Here is a 17188-nt window from a genome sequence, read left to right as displayed (position 1 = left end):
TGTGGGGGGGGGGGGGGCGGCTAGCTGGATTTCCAGACCTGTTAGCCCCTGATGGGGCCCTGATGTGTTCATTTCACCATAATTGTTCCCAGCCCAGACCCTGGCACAGTCTGCGGGCAATTTTTACCTCCAGCCCGCTCCAAGGAAGCTCAAGACGCCAGTGGACTGCCGGACAAGCGGCGTCACTGGATGTGTGGCCTCACAGCAGTGACCGCCTCCCCGGTCCAGCCGGTCTCTGGATGGAGGGGAATCCCCTTGCTTCGGTCAGCTTATCCCCCAGACACAAAATGGGAGCATTATGGGGAGCCCCAAGAAAAAGTCCTCCAGACAGGGGGAGGGGATCAGGCTTGGGAAGGGCCACTCCTGGCCGGACCCTGGACTCTGCCTCCTGTTCCAGGGCCTGGGGTGACCAGATGCAGGAATGGAGCACGCGTGACCTTCCGTCCCGTGAACCGACATTCATTCACTCGTATTTATTGAGTGCTCACTGTGTGAGGAGCACTGTACTTTACGCTTGGGAGATAAACAATAAACAGACACATTCCCCGACCACAACAAACTTATATGCCCACTAGAGACCCAGCTGCCCGGGCACTCCTCCCTGGCTGCCCCTTCCACAGGGCAGAAGCTTTGGAGCTAGCCCCACCTCACCCAGGAAACGACATGCCGCAGCCCGTGGCAGTGTGGAGGAAGCGGTCCCGTGAGGGCCGGGGACACGATGACCAAAGTCTCTCTGTTGCAGGAGAAGCAGCTCGGGACTCGGACCCTCCTTTCTGGCTGTTCCAGAGCTCCGGCTCCAGCTGCGTCACCCAGGTGTGTCCGGGGTTGGGAGGGACACCCGCGGGTCCCCCCAGACTGCAGCAGGGCCTAGGGGGAAGAGCACGCGTTTGTGAGTTACGTGACCTGGGTTCTAGTCACCACGCTGCCACTTGCCTGCTGGGTGACCTTGAGCAAGTCTCTTAACTTTTCTGTACCTCAGTTTCTTCATCTAGAAAACCAGGATTCAATACCCCTTCTTCCCACTTAAACTATGAACCCTGTGTAGGACAGGGACTGTGTCCGACCTGATTATCTGTTACCCTTGTGTTTAATACAGTGCTTGGCACATAGTAAGTGCTTAAATACCACAAGAATTATAATCACAAGTATAATTATTATTATTAGCAGTAATAATAATAATAATGATCTTGGGATGGCCCATGGGGCTTGGCCACTGGAGAAAACCCACAAGCTCTCATGCCCTGCTTTTTCTCAAATAGCCCTGGAGATAGCGAAGAACAAGATGAGTCTTCCGGACTCAAATGGAAAACTGAGATAAAGGGAGAAAAAGTGATTATCCCACATCAAAGAGGGGATAAATCTTTAAAGCTAAAACTAAATGATCATAAAACTAAGTGTTCAATACTCCAGGAGACCATCCCCTTCATCCAGACTCCAGCCACAGGGCTTCACCAAACTCCTCTGCCTCTAGTAATAATCACCATGGTGGTATTAGTTAAGTGTTTACTAGGTCCCAAGTACTACATTAAATGCTAGGATAGCTTTTTTTTTTAAAGACATTTGTTAAGCGCTTACTACGCGCCAAGCACCGTACTAAGCACTGGGGTAGATGCAAGCCAATTAGATTAGACGCAGTCCATTTCCCACCTGAGGCTTGCAGTCTTTATCCCCATTTTACAGATGAGGTAACTGAGACACAGAGAAGTTAAGAGACCGGCCCAAGGTCACACAGCGGACAAGTGACAGCACCCGGATTAGAACCTAGGTCCTTCTGACTCCCTGACCTGTGCTTTATCCATTAAGTGACCCTGCTTTGACCCAGTCCTTGTCCCATATGGGGCTCCTTCTCTGGTTTCCATGGGTCAAAAAGCCAGCGACGTGTCTGTGCATCTATTTATTATCTGGTGTCACGTGGGACCCTGGGTTGCTGAACCCCTGGATCCAGTGATACGACTCCAAAAGGTTAGACTGACTTTTAAGTAGTGAAGGCATTTACCACCAGGAGTAGAATGGAAATTTGGTTGCCCTGTGACTGCTTCAGGGGAGCACAGCTGTCTGTGCCTAAGCTGGACGGTGCCCTGCCTGACCATCCCCCCCTACTCACCCCGTTCCCCAACAGGGTCACACAGGGGTAGATTGTAAGCCTGGTTTTCTTCCATTTACTCTTCCCAGCCATGCTGGAAGATGAAAAACGAGAAGATTTTTTCCACTGTCTGAGAAACTCTTTCAACTCCATAGGCTTTGAGCAGAACCCTAAGTCCTAGAGGAGGTCTTTCAAGAATTGCCGTGTGCAGATCACTGTGCCCCAGAAGCGCACACTCAGGAAGACGTGTAAATGATTGTAAACTGCTCTGCTGAATTAGCCAGGCGTTAACGGGCCGATGATGAGGTTAAAGAAAACCGAGGTAATATTTCAGCCTTCACACGGAGGGAGCAGAGTGGCCTAGTGGTAAGAGCAGGGGCTTGGGAATCAGAGGACTTGAGTTCTAATTTCAGCTCCACCATTTGCCTTTTGAGTGACCTTGGACAAATCACTTAATTTCTGTGCCTCAGTTTCGTCATCTTTACAAGGGGGGCTAAGACCGTGAGTCCTGTGTGGGACGGGCACCGTGTCCAACCTGATTATCTTGTCTCTACCCCAGAGCTCAGTAGAGTGCCCAGCACACAGTAAGCGCTTAACAAATACCATGATTAGTATTATTACACACTACCCCACATCTCTGTTGGCAGTTCGGAGCTAAACACTACTCATCATCATTATCAGTGGCATTTATTGAATGCTCACTGTGTGCAGAGCACTGTACTAAGTGCTTGGGACACTACAAGAGAGTTGGTAGACATGTTCCCTGCCCACAAAAAGCTTACAGTCTAAAAGGGGGAGATAGTAATATAAGTAAATAATTTATAATATATAATTTATAGATATGTACATAAATGAACATGGGGCGGAGAGTGGGGCAAATAGTGCTTAGAACAGTGCTTGGCACATAGTAAGCTCTTATCAAGTACCATAATTATTACTATTATATCTCAGCTGCCCAAAGGTCACAGATTCATTCATTCATTCGATCGTATTTATTGAGTCTGTATGCACTGTTTGCAGTGCATAGATGACGCAGAATGACAAGGTTGCTGGAGAAAAGAGGCCTTAAATGGGGAAGGCCTCTTGGAGGAGATGTGACCTAATAATATTATTATTATTATAATAATAATTATAGTAATTACAGTACTTGTTAAGGGCTTACTATGTGTCAAGCACTGGTTTAAGCACTGGAGTAGATACAAGCTAAAAGGGTTGGACACAGTCCCTGTCCCACAAAGAGCTCCCAGTCTTAATCCCCATTTTACAAATGAGGTAACAGAGGCCCAGAAAAGTTAAATGATTTGCCCAAGACCACACAGCAGACAAGTGGTAGAGCCAGGATTAGCGGAAAGAGCCCGGGCTGGGGAGTCAGAGGTCATAGGTTCGAATCCCAGCTCTGCCTCTTAGCTGTGTGACTGTGGGCAAGTCACTTCACTTCTCTGTGCCTCAGTTCCCTCATCTGTAAAATGGGGATGAAGACTGTGAGCCCCACGTGGGACAACCTGATTGCCCTGTGTCTACCCCAGCGCTTAGAACAGCGCTCGGCACATAGTAAGCGCTTAACAAACACCAACGTTATTATTATTATTAACCCAGGTCCTCCTGACTCCCGCTAGGCCGTGCTGCTTCAACTCGGCTATCTAGGAGGCTGCACAACGGCTAAGAGGTAGGGAGGTGGAAAATTGAATGAGGAAAGCCAGTACATCTAAAGTAAAGATCTACTGAGCAGTAGTGCTGTCCAACCCTGTCTAGGCCGGAAGACCCGACGCTCACAGAAATGGCAGATCCAACTCCTTGGGCATGTCAATCGTGGTCACTAAAGAGCAATACTCAGTACGTCTAAAACTGATCCACTCACCCCCTTACCAGATTTCCTCCTTCAGTTAACTTTACCATCATGGTTGACAACATCACCATCCTTCCTGTCTCCTAAGCCAGCAACCTTGAATTATCGCTTGACTCCTTACCTCTCTCCTTTTCAGTAGTGACATTCGGTTTGCTGTTAAATCCTGTCATCCTCTTTTCCACGCCACTTCCCAGAATTACCCCTTCCTCTCCATCCAATGGCCACCAGGCTGATCCAGGGCGCAGTTATTCCACTGAATCAGCCTCCTTCCCGGTCTCCCTGCCTCCAGCCTCTCGCCTCTCTAGTCTATGCTTCACTCTACTCCCGGGATCATCTTTCTAAACTGGGAGAAGCAGCCCGGCTTAGTGAAAAGAGCACGGGCCTGGGAATCAGAGGGCCTGGGTTCTAATCCCCCGATTAGACTGTAAGCCCGTCAAAGGGCAGGGATTGTCTCTATCTGTTACCGATTTGTATATTCCAAGCGCTTAAAACAGTGCCCTGCACATAGGAAGCGCTCAATAAATACTATTGAATGAATGAATGAAAAATCCCCATTCTGCCAATTGCTTGCTGTGTGACCTTGGGCAAGTCACTTCATTTCTCTGTGCCTCAATTGTCCTGTTCTCTCTCCTGCTTAGGCTGTGAGCCCATGAGGGACAGAGAGTGTGTCCAACTTAATTAACTTGTACTAATTAACTGGCACCTTCCCCAGCGCTTAAAACAGTGTTTGACACATAGTAAATGATTAACAAATACCATTTAAGGAAAAAAAACTGATGATGATTGATGATGATCATGGTATTTGTTAAGCATTTACTATGTACCAAGCACTGTTCTAAGCGCAGGGGTAGATACAAGGTAATCAGGTTGTCCCTCGTGGGGCTCCCGGTCTTAATCCCCATTTTACAGATGAGGTAACTGAGGCACAGAGAAATTATGCGGCTTGCCCAAGGTAGACAAGTGGCGGAACTGGGATTAGAACTCATGTCCTCTGATTCCCCAGCCCATACTCTTTCCGCTAAGCCACGTTACTTCAACGTCTCGTAAGCTCCTTGCGGGCAGGGAACTTAGCTGACAACTCTGTTGTATTGTACTCTCCCAAGTACTTAATACAGTGCTCTGCACACAGGAAGTACTCAATAAATACCACTGATTGACTGACATCTCTCTACTCCTAAAAACCTCCAGTGACGACCCGTTCCCTCTCCACTCCGAAGCAGAGCTCCTGACCTTTGACTTCGAGGCCTTCCATCAGCTCTCCCCCTCTAACTTATTCAACTCGTCTTCTACTAAACCCCAGCTCCCACTCTCCATCCCTCCCAAGCTCATCTCACCATGCGTCATTCTCCATTCTCCCACCTCTGACCCGTGTCTCACGCCCTCCCGACCAACCGGTACTCTCCCCCTCTCCAAATCCACTAAAACTCAGCTCTCCCATAAATAAATCAATCAGTCGATCAATCACATTCTTTGAGTGCTTACTCTGTGCAAAGTACTACACTTAGCACTTGGGAGAGTACAATTATTATAGAGTTGGTTGACATATTCCTTGCCCACAATGGGTTTACAGTCTAGAAGGAGAGATAGACATTAATTTATGAATACATAAATTAGGGATATGTACGTAAGTGCTGTGGGGCTGTGGGAGGGGGTGAATAAACGGTGCAAATCTAAGTTCAAGGGCGGTGCAGGAGGAGTGGGAGAAGAGGGAATGAGGGCTTAGTAAGGGAAGGCCTCTTGGAGGAGATGTGCTTTTAATAAGGCTTTGAAGTTGGGGAGAGTGGTCACTTGTTGAATATGAAGAGGGAGGGTGTTCCAGGCCAGAGGCAGGACGTGGGCGAGAGGTTGGCAGCAAGATAGATGAGATCGAAGTTTAGTGAGTAGGTTGGCATTAATGGAGCCAAGCGCGTAGGCTGGGTTGTAGTAGGAAACCAGGAGGTGCGGCTTGTGTGTGGCGGGGCAAGGTGAACGAGTGCTTTAAAGCCAACGGTAAAGAATTTCTGTCGGATGTGGAAGTGGATGGGCAACCACTGGAAGTTCTTGAGGAATGGGGAAAGATGGACTGAATGGCTCTGTAGAATATTGATCTGGGCAGCAGAGTGAACTATGGATTGGAGCGGGGAGAGACAGGAGCCAGGGAGGCCAGCAAGGAGGCTGATATACTAATCAAGGAAGGGTAGGATGAGTGTTTCGATGTGGCAGCCGTTTGTATAGAGAGAAAAGGGCGCATTTTAATGATGTTGTGATGGCTGAAATGACAGGTTTGGTGGCAGATGGGAAAAGGTGGTTGAATGAGAGAGATGAGTCAAGGATAACAATAAAAATAACTGCGGTGGTTGTTAAGCACTTATTATATACCAAGCACCAAGAGCTAAGGTAGATATAAGGTAAGCAGTTGGACACAGTCCCTGTCCCATCTGGGTCGCCCAGGCTAAGAAGGAATTCAGGTATTCAGCCCACATTTTATAAATGAGAAAAAAGAGGTGCAGAAAAATGAAGCGACTTGCCCAAGGCCAAGTAGCAGAGAGTGAATGAATCAATCAGTGGCATTTATTGAGCACTTACTCTGAACAGAGCACTGTGCTGAGCGCTTGGGAAAATAGAACAGAATCAGCGGACATGTTCCCTGTCCAAAACAAGCTTACAACCCAGAGGGGGAGAGAGACAATAATATCAGTAAATGATTCATAATACATAATGTAAAGAAATGTACAAAAGTGTTGTGGAGTTGGGGGTGAGGAGAACATCAAATATCTAAAGGCCACAGCTACAAGCGCAAATGGCAAAGCCCTGATTTCTAGGGCTGTGCTCTTCTGAATGTCCACCTCCTCCAGGAAGCCTTCCCTCTCCAGGGTCAAATCCTCCCGTTTCTCAGCTCAGCATTTATGCACTCACATCCTCCTGTAGCAATTTTGTACGTGCCCACGGAAGTATTCAGTAGTACCATTCGATCAAAGTAATAATAGCATCTATGTGAGCTCACTGCGGTCAGGGAATGTGTCTACCAACTCTATAATTGTACTCTCCCAAGTGCTTAATACAGTGTTCTGCGCACAGTAAGTGCTCAGTACATAAGATTGATTGATCGATTGATTATTGGGTGCCCACCAGGCATAGTGCACTGTATTAAGCATTTGGGAGAGCCCAACACAAAGAAATGGCACACTCGTTCATTCAGTCGTATTTATTGAGAGCTTACTGTGTGCAGAGCACTGTACTAAGCGCTTGGAAAGTATAATTTGGCAAAAAATAGAGACAATGCATACCCAACAAGGGGCTCAGAGTCTATAACAATAATAACGTTGGTATTTGTTAAGCGTTTACTATGTACCAAGCACTGTTCAAAGCGCTGGGGAAGATACAGGGTCATCAGGTTGTCCCACGTGGGGATCACAGTTTTACTCCCCATTTTACAGATGAGGTAACTGAGGCACAGAGAAGTCAAGTGACTTGCCCACAGTCACACAGCTGGCAAGTGGCAGAGTCTAGAAGGGGGGAGACAGACAACAAAACAAAACAATTAGGCATCACTAGCGTTAATATAAATGATTAGAATTATATATGCACATCATTAATAAAATAAATAGAATAATAAATATGTACATATATACACAAGTGCCGTGGGGCAGGGGGTTAGAGCAGAGGGAGGGACTAGGAGTGATCGGGAGGGGAGGAGGAGCAGAGGAAAAGGGAGGGCTCAGCCTGGGAAGGCCTTCTGGAGGAGGTGAGCTCTCAGTAGGGCTTCGAAGGGGGGAAGAGAGTTAGTTTGGCAGATGTGAGGAGGGAGGGCGTTCCGGGACAGCGGGAGGACGTGGGCCGGGGGTCGATGGCGGGACAGGTGAGAACCAGGCACAGGCAGGAGATGAGCGGAGGCAGAGGAGCGGAGTGTGCGGGCTGGGCTGGAGAAGGAGAGAAGAGAGGCGAGGTAGGAGGAGGCAAGGGGATGGACAGCCTCGAAGCCAAGAGTGAGGAGTTTTTGTTTCATGCGAAGGTTGATAGGCAACCACTGGAGGTTTTTGAGGAGGCGGGGGGGGGGGGGGCGGGGAGGTAACATGCCCAGAGCGTTTCTGCAGGAAGATGATCTGGGCAGTAGAGTGAAGTATAGACTGAAGTGTGGAGAGACAGGAGGTTGGGAGATCTGAAAGGAGGCTGATGCGGTAATTCAGTCGGGATAGGATGAGGGATTGTACTAATGTGGCAGCTGTTTGGATGGAGAGGAAAGGGCGGATCTTGGCGATGTTGTGAAGGTGAGACCGGCAGATTTTGGAGACGGATTGGATGTGTGGGGTGAATGAGAGAGCGGAGTCAAGGATGACACCAAGGTTGTGGGCGTGTGAGATGGGAAGGATGGCACATTCTCTGCCCACAAGGATTTTATAATCTAACGAGGGAGACAGACATAAAACTACTTACAAATAATTAAATGGAAGCCCATCTTCCTCTTAGGTGTAAATTTTTTTGTACCTCTCCTCTTCTTGAAGGCAGAGTGACCAAAAGATACTACTGATGTAATGATTATGCCTCTCACTGCAACTGGCCTTTCCATACCTCAGAGAAAGAGAGCGAGAGAGCATGTGTGTGTGTGTGTGTGTGTGTATTTTTCAGGGTGCTTCTCACCGAATCTTTCTGCGTGTACCCCAGTTCGTGCAGATCTCAGTTTGTTTTTCTTGAGCATGTGCCGGTCTCCTCCCCTCAGCTCCGGAACAGAGGGCCTAGGGGCAGGGCTGCTATTAACTGAACTCATGAGCAAAAGTTCCAGAGTCAGAGACAGACACAATGAGGCCAGTGGGAAGGAGCTGGGAGACCAGCACCACCTCCCTGGAGTCACACAGCCACAGCAGGCTAAGCTCCGGGCAGCGAGGCCCGCTTCAGTGGGAAAGGGAGGATGGTGGGGAGGGCTCCTGGCGAAGTGGGACGGGGGCCTGGAGCAGTGTGGACCAAAAAGAACGAGGAGGTGGGGCATGTGTGGGAGAAGGTGAGATGGGAGTAGAGGAGCAGGAGAGAGGGAAGGAGATGTGGGAACAAAGAGGAGTGAGGATGGAGGAGGGAGAGGGAGGAAGAAAAGTGGGGAACTGGAGGGAGTGGGGAGCAGGGGAGCAGGGCTTAGAGTCGCAAGAGGTGGAACGTGACCATAATCCCTACTGCTGCAGTTGCTGCCCAAGATTTTTCTCTCTTCCCCATCCTGGCTTCCCCCCCGCCTTATTGCCTGGCTTTCCTTTCCTTCCCAGGCAGACAGTTATTTTCCCCCATTTTCAAAGCCTTATCGAAGTCACATCTTTTCCAGGAGGCCTTCCCTGACTAAGCCTTCCTTTCCTCTTCTCCCTCGCCCTTCCATGTCACCCTGACTTGCTCCCTTCATTCATCACCCCCCTCCCAGCCCCACCAAACTTAAATACTTATCTGTAATCGATATATTCATATTAATGTCTGTCCCCGCCTCTGGACTGTAAACTGGTTGTGGGCAGGGAATGTGTCTGTTATATTGTTATATCGTACTCTCCCAAGCATTTAGTACAGTGCTCTGCACACAGAAAGAGCTCAATTAATAGCCCCCTCCAGCCCCAATATCCGAGGTGCCCTCTTCTCTCCTTCTGAAATGCAACCCTTTGGAGGTCCTCTCATCCATTTCCCGGTTTCACAGAGATCTGGTGCCTCTTCCCCGCAGGAAGGAGATTCCACCACGCCTTGCTGACCTCCAGCCAGCAACCCCCTTCCCCCCCTGCTGTAAATAATGTTGATATTTGTTAAGCACTTACTATGTGCAGAGCACTGTTCTAAGTGCTGGAATAGATACAGGGTAATCAGGTTGTCCCACGTGAGGCTCACAGTCTTCATCCCCCTTTTACAGATGAGGGAACTGTGGCACAGAGAAGTGAAGTGGCTTGCCCACAGTCACACAGCTGACAAGTGGCAGAGCGGGGATTCGAACCCATGACCTCTGACTCCCAAGCCCGGACTCTTTCCACCGAGCCGCGCTGCTTCTCAGTATCTTTATACTAGGTTGACACCTCTACTTGTAGTTTATTTTAATATCTGTCACCCCCACTCCTTGAGGGCGGGGATGATGTATACCAGCTGTGTTGTACTCACCAGAGCAGTTAGAACAGTGCTCTGCACACAGTAGGTGCTCAATAAATACCACTGATTGACTGACATCAATAGGGCATCAAATTCCGCACCAACCAAATAGCTTCCAAGACGTCTATGAGTCTACGGTGGTGGGGAGACCCGGAGTGACAACGGAAGCTTTCTCTTCTCTAACACTTTCGCCCCCCTGACCTGCAAGCCAGGCCCAACACCCAGTGGAAAGACAGGGTCAGAAACCACCCTGAACCTAGCAGCCTCGCTGGCCCAGAGGCAACGCCCACTGCAAGGCGGAATCCCCGAGCCCGGGCACGTGCCCGGAATGGATGGCGACAAGCAGGTGCCGAACGGCGCGGCGAGCCGGCAGTCGGTGGGGGCAGAGCCAGCCTTTTCAGGGCTCAGTGACACAGAATCTCAGACGATGTGGATGAGCGGTTCCCTGTGAGGAGATGAGAGCGGCAGACGGATCAGGCTGGTGGGTGGCAGTGGGGAGAGAGGGGGCTGTCCTTGAACACAGCCTGGAGAAGGTTGGGAAACCAAGAAGCAGAATCCAAAATAGTGACAGGCGCTGCGAGTGGCAAATACATCAATGTGGCAGAGAACCTAGAATCACCCACCCAGCATGGAACGGAGTGTCAACTTCCTCCTTGGCACTCACCCTCTCTCTCTCTCTCCTCTCCCATTCTACCCATTTCTCCTCCTCCCCTTCCCTCCTCTTTCTGTCCCAAGCTTCGGAGCCCTGCGTGGAACAGGGGGAAATCTGATCTCCTTCGCCTGAAGTCCCGCTCGGTCTTTCTGGTGAAATGCAGCCAACGGAAAAGGGGCCAAGCTTGGCTTCTCCCGGAATGGCTCCTCTCCACGCAGGCACCCTAAGCTTTTCTAGACGCCTCGACGTGATGGCCTGGGAGGACTTGAAACAACCCCCTGGTCCTGCCCCAGCCCACCACCTCACCCTAGCTCCACTCCCAGCCACTGAAGGGGCAGAGGTTCCCCCAAATCCCCACTCTAGGCTCCTTGCTGACCCAATCATCTCGTTCAGATTTTCCCTCCCAGGAATGGTGAGCCTCCATGGGGCCCAGAGAAGGTCCAGACAGCCAGCTGTCAATCACTCAATCATATTAATTGAGTACTTATTGATAATCATAAAAATAATTATGGTATTTGTTAAGCTCTTACTATGTGCTAGGCACTGTTCTAAGCTCTGGGGTAGATAGAAGATAATTGGGTTGCACACAGTTCCTGTCCCACAGAGGGCTCACAGACCTGATCCCCATTTTACAGATGAGGGAACTGAGGGACAGAGAAGTTAAGTGACTTGGCCAAGGTCACACAGCAGACAAGTGGCAGATCCAGAAGTGGCTGGGGTAGACAATAAATTGGACACGGTCCCTGTCCCACATGGAGCCCACGGTCTACTTAATCCCCATTTTACAGACGAGAAAACTAAGACCCAAGTGAAGGGACTTGCTCAAAGTCAGCCAGGAGGGTAGTGGCAGAGCTGGGATTAGAACTCGCATCTCTTATCCTCAATCCTGTGCTCTTTCTACTCGGCTATGAGCTCTTTCTACTCGGCTATGATACTTGCCCAAGGAAAGTCGGAAGGAGTCAAAGGGACCTGGTGTCTAATCTTTGGTCTGTCACGTCTGCTGGGTAACCTTGGGCAAGTCACTTAATTTCTCTGGGCCTCAGTTATCTCATCTGTAAAATGGGGATTAAGAGCATGAGCCCCTAACTCGAATATACTTAGAACAGTGCTTGGTACACAATAAGAGCTTAACAAGTACTATAAGAACTATAAGTACCTTTATAACACCTTATATATAAGTATTTTTACATATCTTTGCTTAGAAGTACCTCTGTTATAAGTATAACAGTTAATATAAGTACCTTTCTATCATTATTGTTGTTGTCTAGACTGTAAACTGTTGTCTAGACTGTCTATCTCTTACACTCCACTCTCCCAGTTTTTACTACAGTGTTCTGTACACTGTACATGGCCTGAGACTCAGAAGGTGATGGGTTCGAATCCCTTCTCTGCTGCTTATCAGCTGAGTGACTTCGGGCAAGTCACTTCGTGGCTCAGTGGCAACAGCCCGGGCTTGGGAGTCACAGTTCAAGGGTTCGAATCCCAGCTCCTCCACCTGCCGTCTGTGTGACTGTGGGCCAGTCACTTTACTTCTCTGTGCCTCAGTTGCCTCATCTGTAAAATGGGGATTGAAAGTGTGAGCCCCATGTGGGACAACCTAATTATCTTGTATCTCCCCCAGCGCTTAGAACAGTGATTGGCACATACTAAGCACTTAACAAATACCATTATTATTATTATTATTCTCTGTGCCTCAGTTCCCTCATCAGAAAAATGGGGATAAAGACTGTGAGCGCCACGTGGGACAACCTGATGACCTTGTATGAACCCCAGCGCTTAGAACAGTGCTTTGCACACAGTAAGCGCTTAACGAATACCATCCTTACTATTAACAAATGCCACAACCGTGAAGCCCTCCCCCTGTTTAGACTGTGAGCCCGTTATTGGGCAGGGATGATCTCTATCCGTTGCCTAATTGTACATTCCGAGCGCTTAGACCAGTGCTCTGCACCTAATAAGCGCTCCATAAGTACGACGGAATGAATGAACGAATCGGGGGGCGGCAGAAAGCCGGCTCCCCCAGCAGGGGGCGCGCGGGCGCAGGCAGGCCCTCCCCCGGCGCATGCGCAGACGGACAGGCAGGGCGGCCCTCCCGCGCCGGCGCATGCGCAGACGGCGCGGGGCGGGCTGTGGGCGGGGCTCCCCCGCGTGCCGGTGGCAGCTCGTGCGAAAAATCTCACTTCGATGGCGAAGGCTGTAATTAACATTTAATGAAGCCTCTGGCTTTATTTTTAGGTAACCTCCGAATCCCTGCCTCTGTAATTTAGCCCTCCATTGCTCGGAGATAATTAAAGTATGTCACTATAATTTTCTTTTTTTTTTTTTAAGCCTGTAATTACATTTTTATTGAAAGTGAAAAAAGTTAAAAAAATGAGAAAGCGGGAAAATGAAAAGGAAGGGCCCGGGTGAGAGAGAACCCCAGGGCCTCACTCCCCGTCCCAGGCCGACCCCGGGGAGCCCATGAGGTGGAGGACCCGAGTCTCATTCGAATCTTGTTTCAGGAATATTTACTGAGCGCTTATGCTGTGCAGAGCACTGTACTAAGCGCTTGGGAGAGTACAATACAGCAACGAGCAGACACATTCCCGCCCACAACGAGCTCACAGTCTAGAGGTGGAGGTAAACGTTAATATACAAAAATAAATTAATAATTATTATGATCCCCTGAATCACATTATTACGGTATTTGTGCTTACTATGTGCCGAGCACTGTTCCGAGCGCTGGGGTAGATACGAGGTAATCAGGTTGACCCACGTAGGGCTGTCTTCAACCCCATTTTGCAGATGAGGGAACTGAGGCCCAGAGAAGTGAAGTGACTTGCCCAAGGTCACAGTTGACCAGTGGAAGGGTCGGGATTAGAACCCACGACCTCTGACTCCCAAGCCCGTCACCAAAACCTGCCAGTCTCACCTTTATAATATCGCCAAGATCCGCCCTTTCCTCTCCATCCGAAGGGCTATCTTACTGGTCCAGGCTCTCATAATATCCCGGCTGGATTAGTCTGTCAGCCTGCTCTCTGATCTCCCTTCCTTCCGTCTCTCCGCTCTCCAGTCTATTCTTCATTCCGCTGCCCGGGTCATCTTCCTGCAGAAACGCTCTGGGCACGTCACTCCCCTTCTTAAAAACCTCCAGTGGTTGCCTATCGACCTCCGCACGAAAAAGGAACTTCTCACTCTAGGATTCAAGGATCTCCATCCCCTTGCCCCCGCCTACCTCTCCTCCCTTCTCTCTTTCCACCGCCCACCCCGCACGCTCCGCTCCTCTGCCGCCCACCTCCTCACCGGCCCCCGTTCTCGCCTATCCCGCCGTCGACCCCCGGCCCACGTCCTCCCGCGGTCCCGGAACGCCCTCCCTCCTCACCTCCGCCAAACTCATTCTCTTCCCCTCTTCAAAACCCTACTTAAAGCTCACCTCTTCCAAGAGGCCTTCCCAGATTGAATTCCCCTTTTCCCTCTGCTCCTTCTGCTCACCCTCTACCCCCCCTTCACCTCTCCTCAGCTAAGCCCTCTTCTCCCCCCTTTCCCTCTGCTCCTCCCCCTCTCCCTTCCCCTCCCCTCAGCACCGTACTCGTCCGCTCGACTGTATATATTTTCATTACCCTATTTATTTTGTTAATGAGACGAACATCACCTTGATTCTATTTGCTATTGTTTTAATGAGATGTTCACCCCCTCTATTTATTGCCATTGTTCTCGTCTGTCCGTCTCCCCCGATTAGACTGTAAGCCCGTCAGAGAGCAGGGACTGTCCCTATCTGTTACCGATTTGTACATTCCAAGCGGTTAGTACAGTGCTCTGCACATAGTAAGTGCTCAATAAATACTATTGAATGAATGAATGAATGAAAGCCCGGGCTCTTTCCACTGAGCCACACTGCAGATACTTACAAACGGCAGGGACCGTCTCTATCTGTTGCCGACTTGTTCATCCCAAGCGCTTAGTACAGTGCTCTGCACATAGTAAGCGCTCAATAAATACTATTGAATGAACATAAGTGCTGGGAAGAGGATTCAGTCATTCATTCAATCAATCGTACTTTTAAGGTCTTACTGCATGCAGAGCACCGTACTAAGCTCTTGGGAACAATAAAGGGTGACAATCCCTGGCCACAACGAGCTCACAGTGTGGGGGTGGGGGCAGGGAGACAGACATCAATGCAAATAAATAAAATGACAGATGTATACGTAAGTGTCCTGGGGCTGGGAGAGGGAGGAAGAGCAAAGGGAGCAAGTCAGGGAGATGCAGAAGGGAGTGGGAGAAGAGGAGAGGAGGGCTTAGTCAGGGAAGGCTTCCTGGAGGAGCCGTGCCTTCAATAAGGCTTTGAAGTGAGCTCTAGACTGTGAGCCCACTGTGGGGTAGGATTGTCTCCATCTGTTGCCGAATCGTACTTTTCACGCGCTTAGTACGGTGCTCTGCGTACAGTAAGCGCTCTATCAATACGATTGAATGAATGAAAGTGGGAGAGAGAGTTATCGTCTGTCGGATTTGAGAAGGGAGGGCATTCCTGGCCAGAAGGAGAATGCGGGCGACAGGTGGGCGGCGAGGTAGACGAGACGGAGGCACAGTGAGAAGGTCAGCATCAGCTCCCCGGTCCACTCTGACCCCTACGACCCCTTCTCCCAGCAGCGTCTTCGGCCCATTGCTCAGAGCGGGACACCGAGGCTGGGAAGCAGATCGGAGTGGCGGCTCTCTTGGGGTTTCTCTTGGCCCACTTTTACGTAGGGCCAGGAGTCACCGGCTTGGCCGACGTGGGGGCGCGAAAGGGAAGGGGAGGCAGTGCCGGACATCTCCGGTGGTCCAGGAGCCGGTTCCGAAGTCCGCTTCTTGTGCCGGGGCTCCCCGGGACCCTCTGGAAGCTCCAGAGGGGGTGTGGGATGAGGCTGGTCCCCTGGCCGGACTTCCTGGACCCGGGGAGCCCGGACCGGTGCCCAGAGTGGACACGATTCCAAGCAGGGAAGTGCTGGGAGAAAGGAGTCTCTGGGGACTGGTTGCTAAGGGAACGGCGCACACAATAAGGGGGGAAAAACGGTATATGCAAATGAGTTTCTTAATTAGTTTTCCCAGCTCAGCCCTTCTCCGGGCCTTTTCCCTAGAATCTAAAGGGGCTTCGAGCAAGGGGTCTGGAGTGGGGCCAAAGGCAGGCCGGGGCGCGAGGGCAGGTCCGGCCGGGCCTGGCTGGACTGGGCTATGGAAATCATTTTTGCAGAAGGGGTTGGAGGAGGGTTGACAAGTGAGCTTCAGCGGAGGGGAAGAAGGCTCTCCTCGGCTAAGGGCATTTGCTCTTGGGGTCACGATCAGGTGGCCGGAGGGGTGAGAAGGCAAGTGCGGGGCAGGGGCAGATGGCCGGAGAGCTTCCCCGCGTGCCCTAGGGATAAGAGCTCTTCCCCCCCTCTCCCAGGCCCACAGCACCGATGTATAAATCTGTATTTTTTTTATATTTTTATTGGTGTCTGTTTGCACTGCTGTCCGCCTCCCTCACGCCAAACTGTGAGATCGTGGTGGGCGGGGATGGTCACTCTTTACTGTTGCTTGCACTGTACTTCCCCAAACGCTCAGTCCAGTGCTCTGCACACAGTAAGCACTTAATAAAAGCTATTGAATGAACGGGGGGCACGACTGGGCGGCCGGAGAGCTCTCCCCGGATACCCGAGGGGCGAAAGGAGCGGTGCGCGGGTGTGGCGGGTGAACTCCCCTGCGTGTCCAAGGAGCGTGGCTCAGTGGAAAGAGCACGGGCTTTGGAGTCAGGGCTCATGAGTTCGAATCCCACCTCTGTCACTTGTCGGCTGTGTGACTGTGGGCAAGTCACTTAACTTCTCTGTGCCTCAGTTCCCTCATCTGTAAAATGGGGATGAAGACCGTGAGCCCCACGTGGGACATCCTGATTCCCCTAAGTCTACCCCAGCGCTTAGAACAGTGCTCGGCACGTAGTAAGCGCTTAACAAATACCAACATTATTATTATTATTATTAAGGAGTAAAAGGAATGGGTGGGGCAGGGCCGGGAGGCTGGAGAGCTCACCCAGGTGACTGAGGGAAGAGAGGAGCGGTGTGGGATGAGTCAGAAGACCCGGGGTTCCAATTCTGACTCTACCAGTTATCCACTGTGTGACCCTGGGTAAGTCATTTAACTTCTCTTAAGCCTCAGTTTTCTCAACTGTAAAATGGGGATGAAATGCCTATTCTCCCTTCTACTTAGCCCGTGAAACTCATGCAGGACGGGGACTGTGTCCGACCTAATTAAACTGTACCTACCCAGTGCTTAGAACAGTGCTTGACACATAGTAAGCACTGAACAAATACCCAAAAAAAACCAACAACAAAAAAACCACACATACACATTCTGTTATGCACACACACCACTCACATTTTCTTTCACACATACACACACACCACTCATATTCCCGCGCATCACTCATTCTCTGAAACACACACATATCACTCATCCACACCACTCTCCTTCTCACACACATACACCACACATTCTCACATTCCCACATACCAACACATTCACACTACCCTCAGTTTAAGCT

The sequence above is a fragment of the Ornithorhynchus anatinus genome, chromosome 7, assembly GCF_004115215.2.
Source record: "Ornithorhynchus anatinus isolate Pmale09 chromosome 7, mOrnAna1.pri.v4, whole genome shotgun sequence".
NCBI classification, from domain to species: Eukaryota; Metazoa; Chordata; class Mammalia; order Monotremata; family Ornithorhynchidae; genus Ornithorhynchus; species Ornithorhynchus anatinus.
The sequence above is the reverse complement of the archived record's forward strand: the minus strand, read 5'-3'. Positions refer to the sequence as shown.